At 33.3% G+C, this 17,716-nt stretch overlaps 1 pseudogene; it reads right to left on the bottom strand.

The window, feature by feature from the left end:
- Positions 1-4,009: 4,009 nt before the first annotated feature.
- Positions 4,010-9,565, bottom strand: LOC148584070 (uncharacterized; annotated as a pseudogene).
- Between the last annotated feature and the right edge of the window lie 8,151 nt (positions 9,566-17,716).

Here is a 17,716-nt window from a genome sequence, read left to right as displayed (position 1 = left end):
TAGTGGGGTACGCATGAAAGAAAACCCTACTAGCGGGCAACAAAGCGGCAACACAGGTCGGCGGCGACCACAGACAAAATCCGAATCCACAAAGAGCCAAAACAAGGCCAAGGAGCCCGCTGCAGAAAATGAAGGCGGGGGGAAGAAAAGTAGGGGTGGCAAAATGGGTACCTGACACGACCCGATTACGACGAGCGAGTACCTGTTACACGATTAGCCTATACCCAGACACGACCCGTTTAGCTAAACGGGTAATCGGGTATGACACGATTATGACACGAAAATAGCCGGGTAACCCGACACGACCCGTTTTACCCGTTTAAAATAATCGGGTCTAATCGGGTAGATACTACCCGACACGACCCGATTACCCTAAACTATAAAATTTAAAAAAAAAAAAAAATCAAAATCAAAATCAAAATCAAAATTGTAATAATAATACTAATACAATAATACATCAATATAGTCAATGCAAAAAATTGAGTTCCAAGAGATTAAAGGCTTTAATAAAGGATAAGAAAAATATATATATATCGGAAAGTGACTGTAATTGACAAATTGTATTCCAAAAGAAAATACTAAACTCATAATTTCACATAAACTTAAAAGTTAAAAGTTAAAACAAGTAAGCTCATTTATTATAAGTTCATTTATTAAAATGGTCCACTTATTATTTAGTCCCACATGTAACAAAAGTGTTAAAAAAATTAATTTAAACAATGAAAATCACAGTTTGGTTGTTGGCTTTCTCTTTTGTTGGTAATTATGTATTAACTTATTTCTTGAAGCAGGCTTCCTTGTCCCCAAAGGCTGAAAATGGTAAAGTAAGTCTTAATTTCTTAAAGTTTGTACTTAAAAAAAAAAAAAAAAAAAAAAAAAAAAAAAAAAAAAAAAGTCTGTAAGTCTGTAAGTTAGTAAACGTGAGGAGTCCGCAAGGCAAAAAAAAAAAAAAAGTCTTAGAGTCTGTAAGTTACTAAGTTAGTAAACATGAGGAGTCTGCAAGGCAAAAAAAAAAAAAGAAAAGTCTTAAAGTCTGTAAGTTAGTGTAAACGTGAGGTGAGGAGTCCGCAGGACCGCAAGGTAGAAAAAAAAAAGAGAAAGAGAAAAAAAAAAAAAAAAATCTGGGTCCGGCGGGTCGCAAGGCAGAAAAAAAAAATAAAAAAAAATAAAAAAGAGAAAAATAAAATAAAATAAAAAATCCGGGTCTGGCGGGTCGACCCACCAGACACGAAATTTTCGGGTCTTAATCGGGTCTACCCGATTAAGACACGAAATTTTCGGGTCTTAATCGGGTCTACCCGATTAAGACCCGAACCCGATTAGCCCAAACCCAATACTTGTTTTTTCGTGTCGTGTTCGTGTCGGGATCGCGGGTCGTGTCAAAATTGCCGGCCCTAAAGAAAAGCGACAAGAAAGGGGAAAAAACGGAGAAAAAAGAGGGGGAAAGGAGCGGCAAGGAAAGGGAAGAGAGGAGGCACCGGGGCTAGCGCATCAGGTAAATAACTAGCACCGGAGCGAGGAGGATGAGGGGAGGAGGGAGGCAACCAAATGGCCAACCCTCCTCCCCTATATGGCTAAAGGGTTTCTCTTTTCTCTCTAGTGGCTAGAGAGAAAAGAGACGGCTAGGGTTTTTTCATTAAACCTATTATAACAATAAGACTACAGTAACAATAATAATAAGAATAATAAAATGTGATAAATGCATTTTCGGTCTATGTAATTTTCGATTTTGACAAATAGCTCTATGACTTTTATAAAGTTAATAATCATCCTATGGGGTAAGCAAAAAAAAAAACAAATTAGTCCATATCATTAAAAAAGTTGACAAGATATGTTAATGTGCCACATTATCACGAATTAGGCTAGTGAGAGGGTGGTCAAACCACCCCATGACCTTAATTTTTTTTTTTTCCTTTTTCTACCATTTGGGGTGGTTCGGATGCTGTCAAATTTTCTAAAGACATGGACTAATTTGTTCTTTTTTCTAACCCAAAAGAGTAATTAATTACTTTTTAAAACTCATTGAGCTATTTGTCAAAACCCCAAACCAGAGGGACTAAAAATGCATTCATCCCTAATAAAATTCTTAATGATAGAAATTTCTCCTTCAAGTTTTTCCTCTTTTAGTAAGATTTAGTAATCATATAAATTGATACATGTAAGCTCACTGGATGAAAGGTTAGAAACTCTTGTAAGTAAGCCCTTTTATTTGTATCATTATACTATCTTTTCAAACATTCTTCCACAATACATGGTGGGGTAAGATTTGTTGAAAAGAAGATTGTATATGTAGTACCCCTCGAATGTTTATTAAGGTTGTATACAGCTTTGCAAGGGCTAATGGGTTTGCAAAGATCATTAAAATTCATTGGAAGTGATAATTTTAATTTTGCTTTTAAAGTAACATTTGATGTAGGATGACCAAACATTTGAGCCAAAATCCTAGTGAAGAACGTTCTATGTTGAATTCTCAAACATTCAACCTTAATCCTAGTCCTGAAACTTCGACTCTACGATACAAAACGCTCAATCTGAAACCCCAAGACCGTTGGCCCAACAGTACATTGAAGGTTCAATGGTACATTCAAACGTTCGACATGTGGCAATACTATGTAAATCAACTCATTCTTATCCAATGCTTTTTCTCACGTATAAATACCCCTTTCTTACGCCTCTTTAGCCTATTTTTACCCATTTTGCTCAATGTTACCCTTGTGTAAGTGTGTGAGAAAGCTTTTTTGTTTTCAATGAGATAACTTTCTTATGTTTATTTGTTATTTAAGTTGTTGTGCTATCTAGGTGTTTTTCATAGCTTAACTTGAAGGTTTTAAGCTTGTGGTTGTGTTATTAGTGTTAATACTAGTTTAATGATGAGTTAGCATGTTAATGATGTTGATTGTAATTCTTTTTTAAATGGATGTGTTATTTTGACTTAGGACTTTGTTAGAGATCTTGTTAAGATTTTAGGACTTGCCTAGAAGTGGTTTGGTTGATTTTTTGTTCGAAATGGGTTTTCTACCCAGCACCAAACATTCAACATTGCAAAGCTCCAGTGAAATTAATTAACTAGTAATTGACCTCATGATTCGCCTCCCAGTCTTATTCTATAAGGAACAAAACTTAGAAATCTCATCATCTCCAAAGAAAATCTGCAGTGGAAAACTTTTTACTTAAAAACAGAGATAGCTATAATTTAAATTCACAATCATCAAATAACCAGAGTAAATCTAAACCATCATAATATAGATTAGTCTTCAAATGTTACGGTTAAAGACCAATCAACAAACTAAGTTACGTGATTACAAATTAAATCTAACTATATGAAAATATAATCAAAGCCTACTCTTAACAAGATAAAGTATGAACATAATTCCGACACAATTAGCAAAGATGATTAGGGTGTGCCCTACAAAATATCAAAGTGTCGTTTGCAAACAATAGATGTGAGATGCTAAGAGCATCAACATCCTAGTCCCCATAGAAAATCTTGATAAAAGGCCCTTGTTCTCTGTAGTAATAATCTTTTTACTTAAAACCTTCATAACAATGACAAACACAAAGGAGACGAAGGGTCTCTATGTCTCAGGCCATGAGAATTGTTAAACCATCAAGACCTTATCACTATTCATAACTTTTACCACTTGCAAGACCTCTTTTCCAAATGCTCTCTCCAACCAAATGGCATCTACTTGGAGTCAAAAGAAAAATCACCCAATTTAGGTCGTTGATTGAACTATTTGGTAAACAAACTATTATATAATTGCACTATATGTGCTATGATCTCGAAATGATCTGACATCACTATACCATTAACTCGACAAAATTTTAATGAAGAATTTTTTTTACTCAAATTGGCAACTCAATGAAAGAATTGTGCATTTATCACCTCTTTTAACCACAACACCCTTAATTTCTACCTCCAACTCACCTCCTCTACGATACCTAAATGTGTGAACATTTAATGAGATTATTTAAGGCTCTTACGTACCTTATCAACCAAGAAAAGGGTTTATTTAATCTCAAGTTGGCTCTCTTGAAAGCTTAAAAGTTCAGAAGCAAATATTACAACTTTTGGATACCAAGCCACCAACATATCTTTTAGCATTGGCCATTTTAAAGTATGAACTCCTGGGCAAAACCACTCGAGTCTTAGTAGCACTGCAAGATCTAGGACAATTACTTGCAAGAAAGCGGACCTAGCTATTTGTTGCACCGCTTCTTCCACTTCAACAATTTCCTCCCATACCTTACAATCAACTATTACAAGTTGCTCCAACTGCGTGAGACATCTAGCCACAAAGGTCGAAAATAAACTTTTCAAACTCGTACATCTTGCAACACGTACTCTTTGTAGATTGTGAAAGCTGAAAATTGGTTTGGGGTCTTTACTCCATATATGCCTCACATTAGGCAACCAACTCAAATACAATATTATCAACTGAATGGTTGTTACAACATTTGTTTCTGTAATATTTGGCCCTTGCAGTTCATATACTTCTTGCAATGAGCCACGATCACTAACCCAAAGCATCTCTAGACTCTGAAATCTTGTCAACATATCAAATTGAAAGATGTTCACAAAACTTTCACAAGAATCAACATCTATACACTAGAGCTTGTAAAAGGAATTCACAGCAAATTGGTTTCTTCAAATGATTTTCAAGTCATCCATGTGGAAGATTTTCAAATATTTCAAATTAGGGAAGGCAACCTGCAAGGTTTATACCAAGTGCTAATTATACACCTATTCGTAATAACTTACATAACGGTTTTTGGAAGAAGAAAAAGTTTAGAACCAAAAAAGGAGGTTAAAACAGGGGAACAACATGAACATTCAACATCCATGTGGTGCCCACCCCAAATGTCTAGTGAATTTCGTGGTGGACACTATGAAATCCACTTGAGTCTTGGTATCACTACAAGATGCAGGACAATTACTTACGGGAAGGTGAACCTAGCTATTTTTTGCACCGCTTCTTCCACTTCAACAATTTCCTCCAATACCTTACTATCAACTATCACAAGTTGCTCTAATTGCGTGAGGTATCTAGCCATAGATATCGAAAATAAACTTTTCAAACTCATACATCCTACAACAAGTACTCTTTGTAGATTGTGAAACCTAAAAATTGGCTTGGGGTCTTTACTCCTTACATGCCTCATATTGGGTAGCCAACTCAAATACAATATTTCAATTGAATGGTTGTTACAACATCTGTTTCTATAACATTTGGCCCTAGTTCATATACTGTTTGCAGTGAGCCACAATCCCTAACCCAAAGTATCTCTAGACTCTGAAATCTTGTCAGCATATTAAATTGAAAGATGTTCACAAGACTTTCACAAGAATCAACATCTATACACTGGGGCTTTAAAAGGAATCCACGGCAAATTGGTTTCCCCAAATGATTTTCAAGTCATCCATATGGAAGATTCCCAAATATATTAAGGAAGGCAATCTGCAAGGTGCATACCATGTGCTAATTACATACCTATTCGTAATAATTTACGAAACGGTTTTTTGAAGAAAAAAAAGAAGTTTAGAACAAAAAAATGAGGCTAAAATAGGGGAACAAGTAAAAAAGATGTACTTCTTTATTAAAGAGAGGTTGCACAGCAGTATGAGGGTTCTTCTCTGCATTCATTGCCTTGAGTTATTTGCAGGTCACCATGCCCAAACTAATAGGTTTAGATATGAATGTCTTCAATTGAGGGCAATGGTCTATCGCTAATCACATCAATGATGAAAACTTGATATTATTTCCTTCAAATAATCTTTTTAGCACTGGAAGTTCTTTTAGGATTAGGGAATCTAGTCGAGGGAACAACTCCTTAGGAATTATTTCTTCAACTACTTCTAAATCTTCAGTGACTAGTATTTTTTTTCATAACATTGCAATCCAATGTGCTAAGTTCTTTAAGTTGCACCAAATGTCTGCTTGTAGAGAATGACAAAAGATTTTTTATATTGCCGGAGCACTCCACCACCAAGGTTGACAAATTTTGAAACCTTGCATGTTTCCTAAACTGCAAGAGGGCCTTGTTGCCAACATTGGTTGTAATGTACGTCTTCCAAGCCTATTGAGGTGAGACACAAGCTTTTTAAGTTGGGGAACATAACCTGCAACAATGGTTAATTATTTATCCTCTAAAACTTCTTTGAAAACCTTTCTTAAAATAGTCATGTAATCACATTGCAAATATACATTGTCATACTTAAATTTCATAGAGTATGGGCTCATATTCACAGATAAAAAAAATATATATGTAGTAAAAAGTTCGTTTTAAAAATAAAAATAAAAAACTATAAGACTTTTGGGTATATTGGATTTTGAGTTTGAATTGTTTTCCTTCATCACCATTTTGTTCTTCATTATTGATTTTTTTTTTTTTTATTTCAATTTCTAATTGTCTTTGTTCGTGGATATACCTCATAGGAGGAAACCACATAAACTCTTCTACTCTTGATTGTTTTGTGCTATTTTATTGTGATCATGATCTATTACACGACATTTTCAAATGACATAATTAGTCTACACAAATGATGTGATAGTAGTACTTGGTAGCTAATTTTATGTGGTTTAAAGACGAGTAATGGCTAAAAATTAATCATAAACTGGTTAGTAACTAACAATATTTTCAAAGACTATTCAAATATTTCACAACCATGATCTCCACTACTCTTATTTGATTACAGCAGTCAAACTTTTACTTGATACTCAAAATGAAGAATAAAGAATTAAATTACTCAATATTTGTGAATCAGAATTTCTTAATAATCCTACAAATGTATTCTTTGTTAGAAGTTCGCATTCTTCGTAAAGACAGCAATTCCAGAAACTTCTTGTGAAATTACAAAAATTCTTAAAAATTGATGATCATGGTCATTTCAATACTAATTCAAAATTGAAACCCTTTGCTCTAGAAAAAAATTAGAATCACAATCAAAAATTTGAGAGACAGAGACAAATTTCTTTTTCCTTTGTTATTATTAGTATGTTTTTTTTTTTTTCTCTTTGACGTAAAATTCTAGATATCGCAATGAAAATTACATTCATTCCATTTAGAGGCCATAAACGTTCTATCACTTTGACCTCAATGTGGACATCTTATAAAATGCTAACTTAAGGGGTTGTCTAATAGAGTTCTCATGTTGGCTCCCCTGTAGTATTTTGCTCATAAGTTTGAAAGCTATAGCATTCGTATTATTCCAAATTTTATTTGAACAAGAGTTGATGTTGTAATGATTCTAAAAATTAATTTTGGTTGATTTTCATGGATGTGAAAACCTGTTGTTCAATACACTACTAAAATAGTTATTATTGAAATGGTGTGCTCCATACATTTATGTTGGCCTGTGACGTGTGTGGAATCAAATTATTTGATCAAATAAAGTTTTATATACCTATTCACCTAGAATTGGCATGTGAAAATCAGGCTTGGCCTACGAGATAATTTTTCTAGCATCAGTTACGAGTGAATTTTAAATGCTCATGAGCTTTGGAAGATGCTCTAGTGTTAAGTAACGCAGTTGAGGGAATAAGAATGTATGTTATTCTTCTATTTCACCTTCGTCTTTCATGACTATTGTACCCATGATTCTAGATTTTATTATCACCAATCCTTCCAGTTGAGAAAGGCCCCTAGCCATGGCAGATGAGAAGACAAATTTTAATTTATCACACTCTACCTCTTTTAGAAGTCTCAAGTTATCAAAGGGTATCAAGAGAAGTTGGCCATGACATATTTCTTCCAAGCCCGTCATATTTTTGAGAATAAAAGTCTCTAAGTTAGGAAATGCAATGCATCCTTGAGTTCATAATATACTTAATCTCAGCATATTTTAGATATGAAGATGCTTCAGTTCTTGAAAACCTTCTCTGTCTGATTCATTTAGAACACTTTCAATACCTTTTAACTCATCTAAATAAAGACTTTTTGTTCCCTTTAATAGTATTTTAAACCCAACCTATGATTGAAAGCTTGTATTTAGCTTGAGTTTTAATGTTCTTGAGGCTTCTCCTTGCCCATTATACCAGTCTCATGCATCTCCTACAAATATTACGTATCTTTCTAACTTCTCAAATGTCAAATCTTTTGGCAAATTGCAAGCATCTCGAATATGTATCTCTAAAATAATCAAATGTGACAAATGCTTTACCTTACCAAGAATAGCATTATCTCTTTCATTATGGAGTCATTCAGCCTCCCATTCAATGTAACTCCATATACAACTCTTTTAACGTGACAAAGCTTGATAGGACATTAGGTGAAACTACTTTAAGTTTGAAACAATGGCTCAAATCCAACAGCCGCAAACGACACAACAACCCTATTTCTTTTGACAATTTTGAAATATTAAATTCACGAAGATTAAGAATTGATAAATTCTTGAGCTCTTTAAACAGCTATGTCTCCTAACGCACATTGATCCAGGCACAATGTTTGACTCCAAATCCTGTCGAGAGGGGTGAGATTGTAAAAAAATTGAAAGTTTGATACATTAAATTGAGGTTTTTTTAAATTTAGGGAGGACATGCGAAAGTAATGGAAGTTCAAAAAAATGAAGTTTCACCCTATTTGCAATTTAGCCTCCAATATTTAAAAATTAGCAATGTACCTCAACAAAGTATCAAAAATTTGCAATGTGACACATCCATTATCCATTTCCATCTAATTTGACTGAAAATTTCACACATGCGTCGCACGTGCATTTTTTTGTCTTTACTTTCCAAAATTGCCCTATATTTTTTGGCAAAATTCCAAAAATACCCCCAATAAAAAAAAAATTAAAAAGGAAAAAATAGCCCATGGGGGTGGTTAGGCCACCCCTAAGGAGCAAAATGGGGGTGGCCGAGCCACCCCAAATGGCCAGATTGGGGGTGGTGAGATCCGGCAAGATGACCATGGCTAAAAGGGGTGGCCAGCCACCCCCAATTGTTTTTGCCTTTTTTTTAAAAGAAAAATTTAATATAAGGGCAATTAGGTATTTTGAATCATTTCCGTTAGAAAAAACATAAATTATTGACGGATTGTTCATATTGCGAATTTTTAATACTTAATTTGTTGGGGTACATTGCAAAGTTTTAAACATTAGAGATCAAATTGTAAATGGGGGTGGAACTTTAGGGAGGTAAAGTACATTTCCCCTATAATTAAGAGAATCATGTCATAGTTCAACTCCATATAGTCTATCCAAAGCCATCAACTATTTCATGGTAGGGTTGACGCTGTCTCGAGATGCCTGTAAATTGTAATGCAATACTAGTGCTCCGGATATTGCTGTATACCATTTTCTTTAGTAGCTCAAACAATTTAAACCGCGAATGATTTACACCACTAATGAAATCATAGTTGTGACTCCATTTGTTCTTGATGTGCTGATCACCTATAAAACCATTGAATCCAAGGCCAAGCAATAAAAATAAATATATTTGACCATATGGTTAACTCCTATAGTAGTAATTCTATAGCCATTATCTCACACAATACAGTGTACTATGTCATATGATACAATTGTTTATAATCCTTTTACATGCATGTATTTAGAAAACTCATACTTCATCGTTTCATTATTCATCAATCTTTCCTCAAAATAGAGTTCACACTATTTTAAAATACATTTCATGTGTGTTGTAAGCATGCATGTTTAATACATAAAATAATCATGTTATGAATAGATTTAAATAACAAGTATCCGTGTGAGTTTTACTCACATTGGTATTTTTTCCACTGAATAATCACTTGGATAGTCTCCAACTTTCAAATATGTGAAAGGATCTAATGTTAGTCTTTGATCTATACAAAAATATCCTTAAATCTAAACTGTGGGCAAAATGGTCATTTTGTCTAACCACCGAATATTCGTTTATCAAGTAGAATGTTCAACCTCAATCATTCAATAACCCTAACGAATGTTAAGTAGTCTGGCAGAACCTCCATTTATAATAAAAGTCCTAGTTTTTCCTAATTTAACACAACCTAAGGCTCTTTTAAGATACTTAATATGATTATAAACCAATAACACTTCCATGCACAACAAGGTACATCCATGTTCGTTAAGGGGCTAATCCAACATTAATCGCATCTCAAACCTTAATACAACTTTATAATATCAAACACCAAAACCTAAATCTACAAGCTAAGGACATCTAAACCACAAAACAATGCTAATAAAAGATAAACATGTTAATATCATTTAACAACAAATTTGTGAGTAATTGGCATGAAGTTGGCATTCAATCCCTTGTTATTCCAATTACATTCATCGATTTCATCTTTAGGCCATGTTCCAACCAAAATAGTTGGTTGTTTCCAACCTTTTTTAATAGTGTTATAGACACATTCATCTAAAGATTTCAAAAAGGTTCTCGTGTGAACCTTCTAATAAGCATAACTGTTTTCATAAAAGTACGGAATGATGTTAAGAGATTGAGATTGATATTAAGAAATTTATGAATGGGTCAAGGATCTCACTCAGTAAATTAATCCAAATAGACTGAACCTTGCTCTGATACTAATTGAAAGTCGCGGGTTCTGACCCCAATGCACAAAACACAATTATTAAGTAATTTCAAAACAAAATTTTGCAATAGTTAAATAAATCCAAACCAAAAAGAAAACTCGTCACACAATCAACATAGCCAATTTATTGACGAAATTGAAATATTTTGAATAGCAAATAAAAGATAAAACCACTATTGTTAAGGATATAAATCCTTTGGAATAAATGTTATTTTTGTATTCTCTAAATTAAAAGATGTAGATAATACTTGTTAACCCTGATTTAAGAGATATGTTTGTATTTGAAATATTTCAAATCACATTTAAAGCTCTATAAATAGAGTTGTGTACTTAGATCATACATGAAAGAAAGATGTAACCTATAATGGCTTTAATGTGTGGATGTAAGCCACTGACCGAACCACCTTAATCTTTGTGTCATTCTCTCTTTCCTTTATTTCATATTATTCTGTTTTATCTTTATCTCATTATATGATTCTATATGGTATCAATGCAAACAGGCTAACGCCAATTCTTTACTTCATTTTTCTCCTCTAATTGTTTTCTCTCTGAGCAGATGTTTTGTCCTTTGTGGCCCATTTCAAGCCCATAGTTGACTCATTCCAACCACAGTAGCCGATGTCAAAATTGTGGCCAAAAGTTGCTGATGTCAAAATTACGGTTAAAGTAATCGATGCCAGCAAAAAAGTTGCAGATGTTCAAATCCTTGCCGTAGTCGCCAAAGTTCAAGTTCAAGAGTAGCCAATATTTCAAATTAGGTGCCATCAACTCCAACCACTCGATATTATGCAGCCAAATCCATAAAACCAATTCACTAAGGAAGATTCAAGTACAAACAAAGTAAACTTAAAACCCTTTGTAAATACTTAAGACTTATGTACGCATACAAACGTCTTCTCTTGCATCCTACTGCAACAACTCCATCTCCTTAGTCTGAAATCTTCCTCCTTGGTTTTCTTACCGACTCATGGTAATCTTTAAATGGTTTGTTGAATGAAAGGTTGTGGTTTGATGAAACACTCTAAAAGGTTTAAGAACACAGAAGCAAAAACCAATATAAACTCTTGGCACACAATGGAATGAAGCTAGGTTATGAATATAGACTACTTTGAATGCTCATGTTTCATCTTCAATTGACCAAAGATATCCTTACATAGAAAAAAATGATGAAAACTCTAATTTATGCATGTGAAAGCCCTTCCAACGCATGGAGGTCCTCGAGTGGCTTCAACACATATAAATGGTTCTGTCTCTAGGGTTTTAGTAGTATCTTCAACCAAATAACAAAGGCTTCAGGATGCCTTGTTAACGACACTCTCGGGAATGTTTCTAGAATGCATCACATCAAAACTTGATGTTGACATCATTGTTGATGAATCTCTCAGTGGTTTTGCTAGATCAACCTCGTTAAGGCAGGTGTTGACACCATTTTAATAACTTATAATTTCAACTTTTAAACTCAACCACCAAAACAACTAAATTTTCCAAAACTTACAATCTATGTTTTGATCACCGAAATAAGTCAACACTAAAAAATAATAATAATGAAATAAAGTTATTGGGAATAATATGAAGAAGAATGATGCTCTTTGTTTGTGATTATTTCATTATTTTGCATTATGGTATCAATGTGTGGTCTCCTCTTAAGGCTTGGATTGATTCCCTTTATATAGGAGAGTGAACCTCTTTTCCATCTAGAGAAAAAAGTAATGTGATACCATTTGTTTATCTTGGATAGTGCACACTCATGTGGTTATGTAAGAAATAAGACATTTTATTAAAAAAAATGAAAGCTTGTTTGTGATTCTCACTTTTGGTCTTAATTCTCCAAATATGCAAGTTCGGGAGAAAAAGACTTAGACTCCCAAGGTGCATTAATAGTTGAAAATACCTAAGAGAGATAAGTCAAGGCTCAAGAAACTAATTAAGGTTTAAGACCACCTTTGTCTCCAAATTTCCTATGACCTATTGATTGTGCCAAGCCAAGCCAAGCCACATAATACATGGTCATGGTCTAACGACAAAGCTGATGAATGAACCACAATTTTGCTTCCTTTCTCATCAAACACCTCATGGGTTTGGTTCATGGCTGAAGAAATGTTAGTTAAAAGCTAAAATAAGCCACGGGTAGGTGAATTCTCTTGCTAGAAATCTTTGTTTTGATGCAACCTATGTAAACCTGTGCGTGGCACATTTGCTTTGACTTCTTCAAGGAAGAGCATGACTTGGTCTCCCTTAGCTAGATTGGGCTGTAATCTTGCATTTTGGTTGGACCTTTTTGTATGGAGCTTCATTTATGCCAAATGGAATAAAAAGCTTTAAAATATGTTGATGTGGACTTGCTGGACATCAAACCCATATATGTTAGTCATGTAAGCTCCTCTTTGTATCTGGGTCTTAATGGGTCATTTATCATAAGTGTTAGCCCACTACTAGATAGTTGTACAAGCTTACGCCTCTAGAGGTTGTTAAACTAACCCGTGTAGAAAAGATGATTCATGGGTTGGAGTTACTTTGAGTCACATTCTTTTTGTAGGCCATAAGCCCAATAACATATGATAAGATGAATAACCCTAAAAAACGAGGATTGCATATGGACATTTTGTGGGTTATTTTTAATGAAACTTTGGTCTATACTTATGGTTAAGTTCGAGTTGGTCTCTTAGATCGTGCTACACAATCTGAGAGAAGAAAAAAAAAAATTGCCCTCAACAAGAGCTAGCTCATCCTAATCACAAGATGCAAACTAGTGCATTTGCTTTATTCATTGTTAAAAAAAAATAATAAAAAATTGTTTACTCCACATTCCACTAGAAACAAACAATTTTGATTTTATGCTTTACTTTATTTAGTAATTTTAACACAGGTTCTTGAATTCCCTAATCCATGTAGATTTGACCTTAGTTTCATCGATATGTGTACTAGGTTTACATTTTCAAAGTTGTAGCAATCTATTTTCTAGAATTGATGAATTGTATCATAAATGCCTTAACAGAGATGGTTTTGGTCATCTTTTCCCTCCAATACATACATTAGCATTTTCAATCACATGGTAAGTTTATTTAATATGTGATAGTTTGCATGGTTATGAAGGCCACATTTAATATTAAATTTTCAACATATATTACCAACGTTTCTCTAAAATCACCAAGTATCACCCACTGGTTATTGTACAAGAAAAAAAGGACAAGTGAGATTGAATTTCAAAACTGATACTATTGATATTATATTTATTGTAATGAATATTATCCTAGAGTAAACTTCTTACAATTGTTTTCACTTCACATATGATTGCGACACATTCATGTTATCAATATACGTGAAAACATAACTTGATATTAAGATAATATTTTATTTGCATTAATGAATTATACATGTTTTGTTTCTAATAAATATTTTTATAGAAAAAATAGGATGTACATCTAGTTTGATCCTTGTAAACTGTCCCTGAAGTTCATTAGAGGTTTTACTTTTTTGTTTTCAATATTTAAAAAGTTACAATCACGCCTTTAGATTCTCTATGGAATTAAATCATTTTTATTTGTCCCATTAACTCCTGTAAATAATATCACATGTCAACTAAATGGTAAAACTATTTAAGATGACATTTGATAAACATTATCATTAGTAAGACAAATAGAAGTCATTAAAAAAAAAATAATAATAATAGTAAGACAAAAAGAAAGACTTGATTGCAATATTTAAAGTAATTTAAGAACCTAATTGCCACTTCTTAATATCAAACACCAAAAATCTAAACTTCATGCAAAATTTATCCTTGATATAATTTTTTTTTTTTTTTTTTTAAAGTGTTTAATCATTCAAATTTGTTACATGGAATTCTCCATGAACTTTTTCTTATACTATACCAAAAAACTTTTATATCTATTGTTACATTATCACCATTTCTCCTTAAACTTTTTGTTTGTTTTTCTATTGACTACTTGTTCTTTTTTTTTTTTTTTTTTGGCTAGAGTGTAGTAACTTGGTTAATCTTTTGGAGGTGCATACAAATGTAAATAGAACTTAGTATAATATCATCTTCTAAAATGAGAATGCAATAAAACCTGCTATACTCAAGCTCCAATTATCCGATCAATTAGCACAAGATACTTATTTAATGTGAGTTTTGTAAGATTTTGTACTCCATAGGTTCCACACGCGCGCACACACACACACACACATATATATATATATTTGTTTTTAAACGAAAATCTTTCAAAATTTATTGATAAAAGATCAAGAGTATAACAACTTTTACATTATAGAGCATAAAAACTCTGATAAGACATGGCCAAATGCTATGAAATTTCATAAATACAATCAGAAAATTATTACATCAAATCTTATCTATGACATCAACTTCCACTAACCCATGTGCAACTTCAATTATGAAACAGATATGCTCTGGCTAGACTAGATCTAAGATATGGGTAGCCAAAATTTCCAAAACTTATTTTTTGGCTGTGAGAGATAATCCTCCACACCGATTTAATCCTCCTCGGCCCAAAGGTCAGGAGTCATGATTTCACTTCCTCGATCCAAAAGCAAGGAAAAGAAGAATAAAAAATAAATAAAAGCAAAAAACAACAAAACAACAAAACCCCACCAAAATCAGCAACGGAGGAGCACGGCATCGTAGACATTCCTGGGAAGACTTGACTTGGTGCCTGAGAAACACGCTCTGGCATGCGAGACTCCGTTGGTTGATTGGTGCAAAAGTAATGCAAAGCGGAGAAGCTGGCCAGGACAAGTATATTTGAGTATGAAGAACTAGATCTAGATCTAAAACAAAACCACCAAAACGAAGACCAGAAGAGACTACAAAGAAGATACCGAGCATTGCTACAAGGGGGAGGAAGAGGGAGAGGGCCAGGGAAGGGGGGGAGGGAAAACCGGCAAAGCCGTTCTTCCCTCCTCTGTGTTTTTTTTTTTTTTCTTGACATCCATTCATAATTATATTAAGGAGAAAATACACTTTACCCCTTGAAGTATCCACGCATTTGCGTTTTGACGCTCAATGTTTAAAAATTGATAGAAGACCCCCATAATGTATCTGACGTTGGCAAAAAATACCATCCGTCCATCAAATCCGTCTATTTGGATGGAAACTAGGTCACGTGCGTGCCACATGACATTTTTCAACCAAAAATTTCAAAAATGCCATTGGGGGGGTAAAGAGTATACATAAACGACTTTGGGGGGTAAAGTGTAAACAAAAAACTAAAAACTAAAAAAAAAAAACTAAAAACTAAAAAAAAAAAACCTAAGCCTAAACTTAAAACAAAAATTTTATGTACAAAATAAAAAAGAAAAAACCAAAAACTATTAAAAAAACAAAAACTCAACCGAAAACTTAAAAAAAAAAAAGAAAAGAAAAGAAAAGTGGGGGGTGGCCGAGCCATCCCCTTTGGCCAAACCACCCCGAGACCGGCCGAATGAGGGTGGCTCGACCACTCCCAAACCCACTTGGGGTGATTTCGCTCAACCACATTTGGACATATAGGGGTTGTCAGACTATCCTCATGGGACACATAGGTGGTTCGGTACCCTATATCGACCGAATGGGAGTTGCCAAGCCACCCCTGGCCAAATCCGGGGGCCAAGCCACCCCCAAATGGCTTAGCCAACCCCCACTTTTGTGTGTGTAAGTTTTAAGTTTAGTTTAGTTTAGTTTAGTTTTTATTTTTATTTTATTTATTTATTTATTTATTATTATTATTATTTTTTAAATATTTGGGAAAGATATAGAAACAAATCCCCTAAACTAATAGTCATTTTTTAGAAAGCCCTACGATGTTCAAAATGTGCTAAAATAGTCCATTAAACTACCAAAGTGTGTCAAAATTGCAACATCTTTTTTTATTTTCCGATAATACTAGTATTCTTTTAAAAACTAAAATAAAAATTAATAAATTAATAAAATAAAAAAACTAAAAAATTAATTTTTCAAGAAAAAAAGAAAAAAGAAAAAAAAGGACGTGAGCCAACCACAAAGTTTGATTTTACACATTTATTCATATTTTTTATACCGCATGAGCGATTTGTAATTTAAGTCAATTATAGTGACTAATTTTTTATTCGCCCCCTTTTTTTTTCTTTCTTTTTCTGTTTAAAAAATAGTTTAGTTTATTTTTTTATTTAGTTTTTAAAAGACTAGGGGTATTATAAGAATATAAAAAATGACGTAGCATTTTTGACACACTTTAGTAGTTTGATGGGCTATTTTAGTACCTTTTGAACATTATGAGGTTCTATAAAAAACGACTGTTAATTTGATAGGCCATTTTTTTAAAAAAAATTTTGGTTTTTTCTTTTAATATATATATTTTTTAATGTTTATGTTTACACTTTACCCCCGAAGTCATTTATGTTTATACTTTACCTCCTGAGAGCATTTTCGAAAGTTTTGGTTAAAAAGTTCACGTGTCACGCATGTGACTTGGTTTCGCCCAAATAGATGGATTTGATGGACATATAGTATTTTTTGCCAACGTCAGATATATTGTAGGAGTCTTTTGTCGATTTTTAAACATTGCGTGTCAAAACGCAAATGCGTGGATACTTCAAGAGGATAAAATGTATTTTTCCCTTATATTAATTTATTATGAACTCAAAAATTTATAATACTTATTTATGATGGAAGAATATAAACGGTATGTAACAAAATCACAATATTGATGGTATTTGTACCCTAGAATATGGTTTATAAATGTATTTTGCAGGATAACTTGGTACCACTTTCCAAAGACCTGGTCGAGTAAGATAATAATTGGACTGTGTAGTGTTCAAATAAAAATTTAAAATATGAAATAAGAAAATGATAAGAAGCAAAGGGAAAGTTAAATATTTGAGGTGATTTAGCCTTAGAGGCTTACGTCTACTGTTGTTAATGCCCAATAGGATAACGTTGTGTTTATATTGAATTACCTACTATTGTATAACATCATGTTGTATTCACAATGAAGCTAAGATGTGGCAAACTAGGTGTTTAAAACAAGGTAAGATGTGCTAGATATGGTAAGATGAGTTGGGTTAAACGAGACAACCTAATAAGGAAAATATAAATTTATTAGTTTAACATATTCCCTCAAATTCATGATGAAAAAATGAAGTTGGAAGGAAATATGAGCAAAATCGGTTGAAGGCAACAGATGGCGGCTAAAGGGAAGCATGTGAAATTATCCGCAAG

This window comes from Corylus avellana, chromosome 8 (genome assembly GCF_965113065.1).
Source record: "Corylus avellana chromosome 8, dhCorAvel1.hap1.2, whole genome shotgun sequence".
In the NCBI taxonomy this organism is placed as follows: Eukaryota; Viridiplantae; Streptophyta; class Magnoliopsida; order Fagales; family Betulaceae; genus Corylus; species Corylus avellana.
The sequence above is the reverse complement of the archived record's forward strand: the minus strand, read 5'-3'. Positions and strand labels throughout refer to the sequence as shown.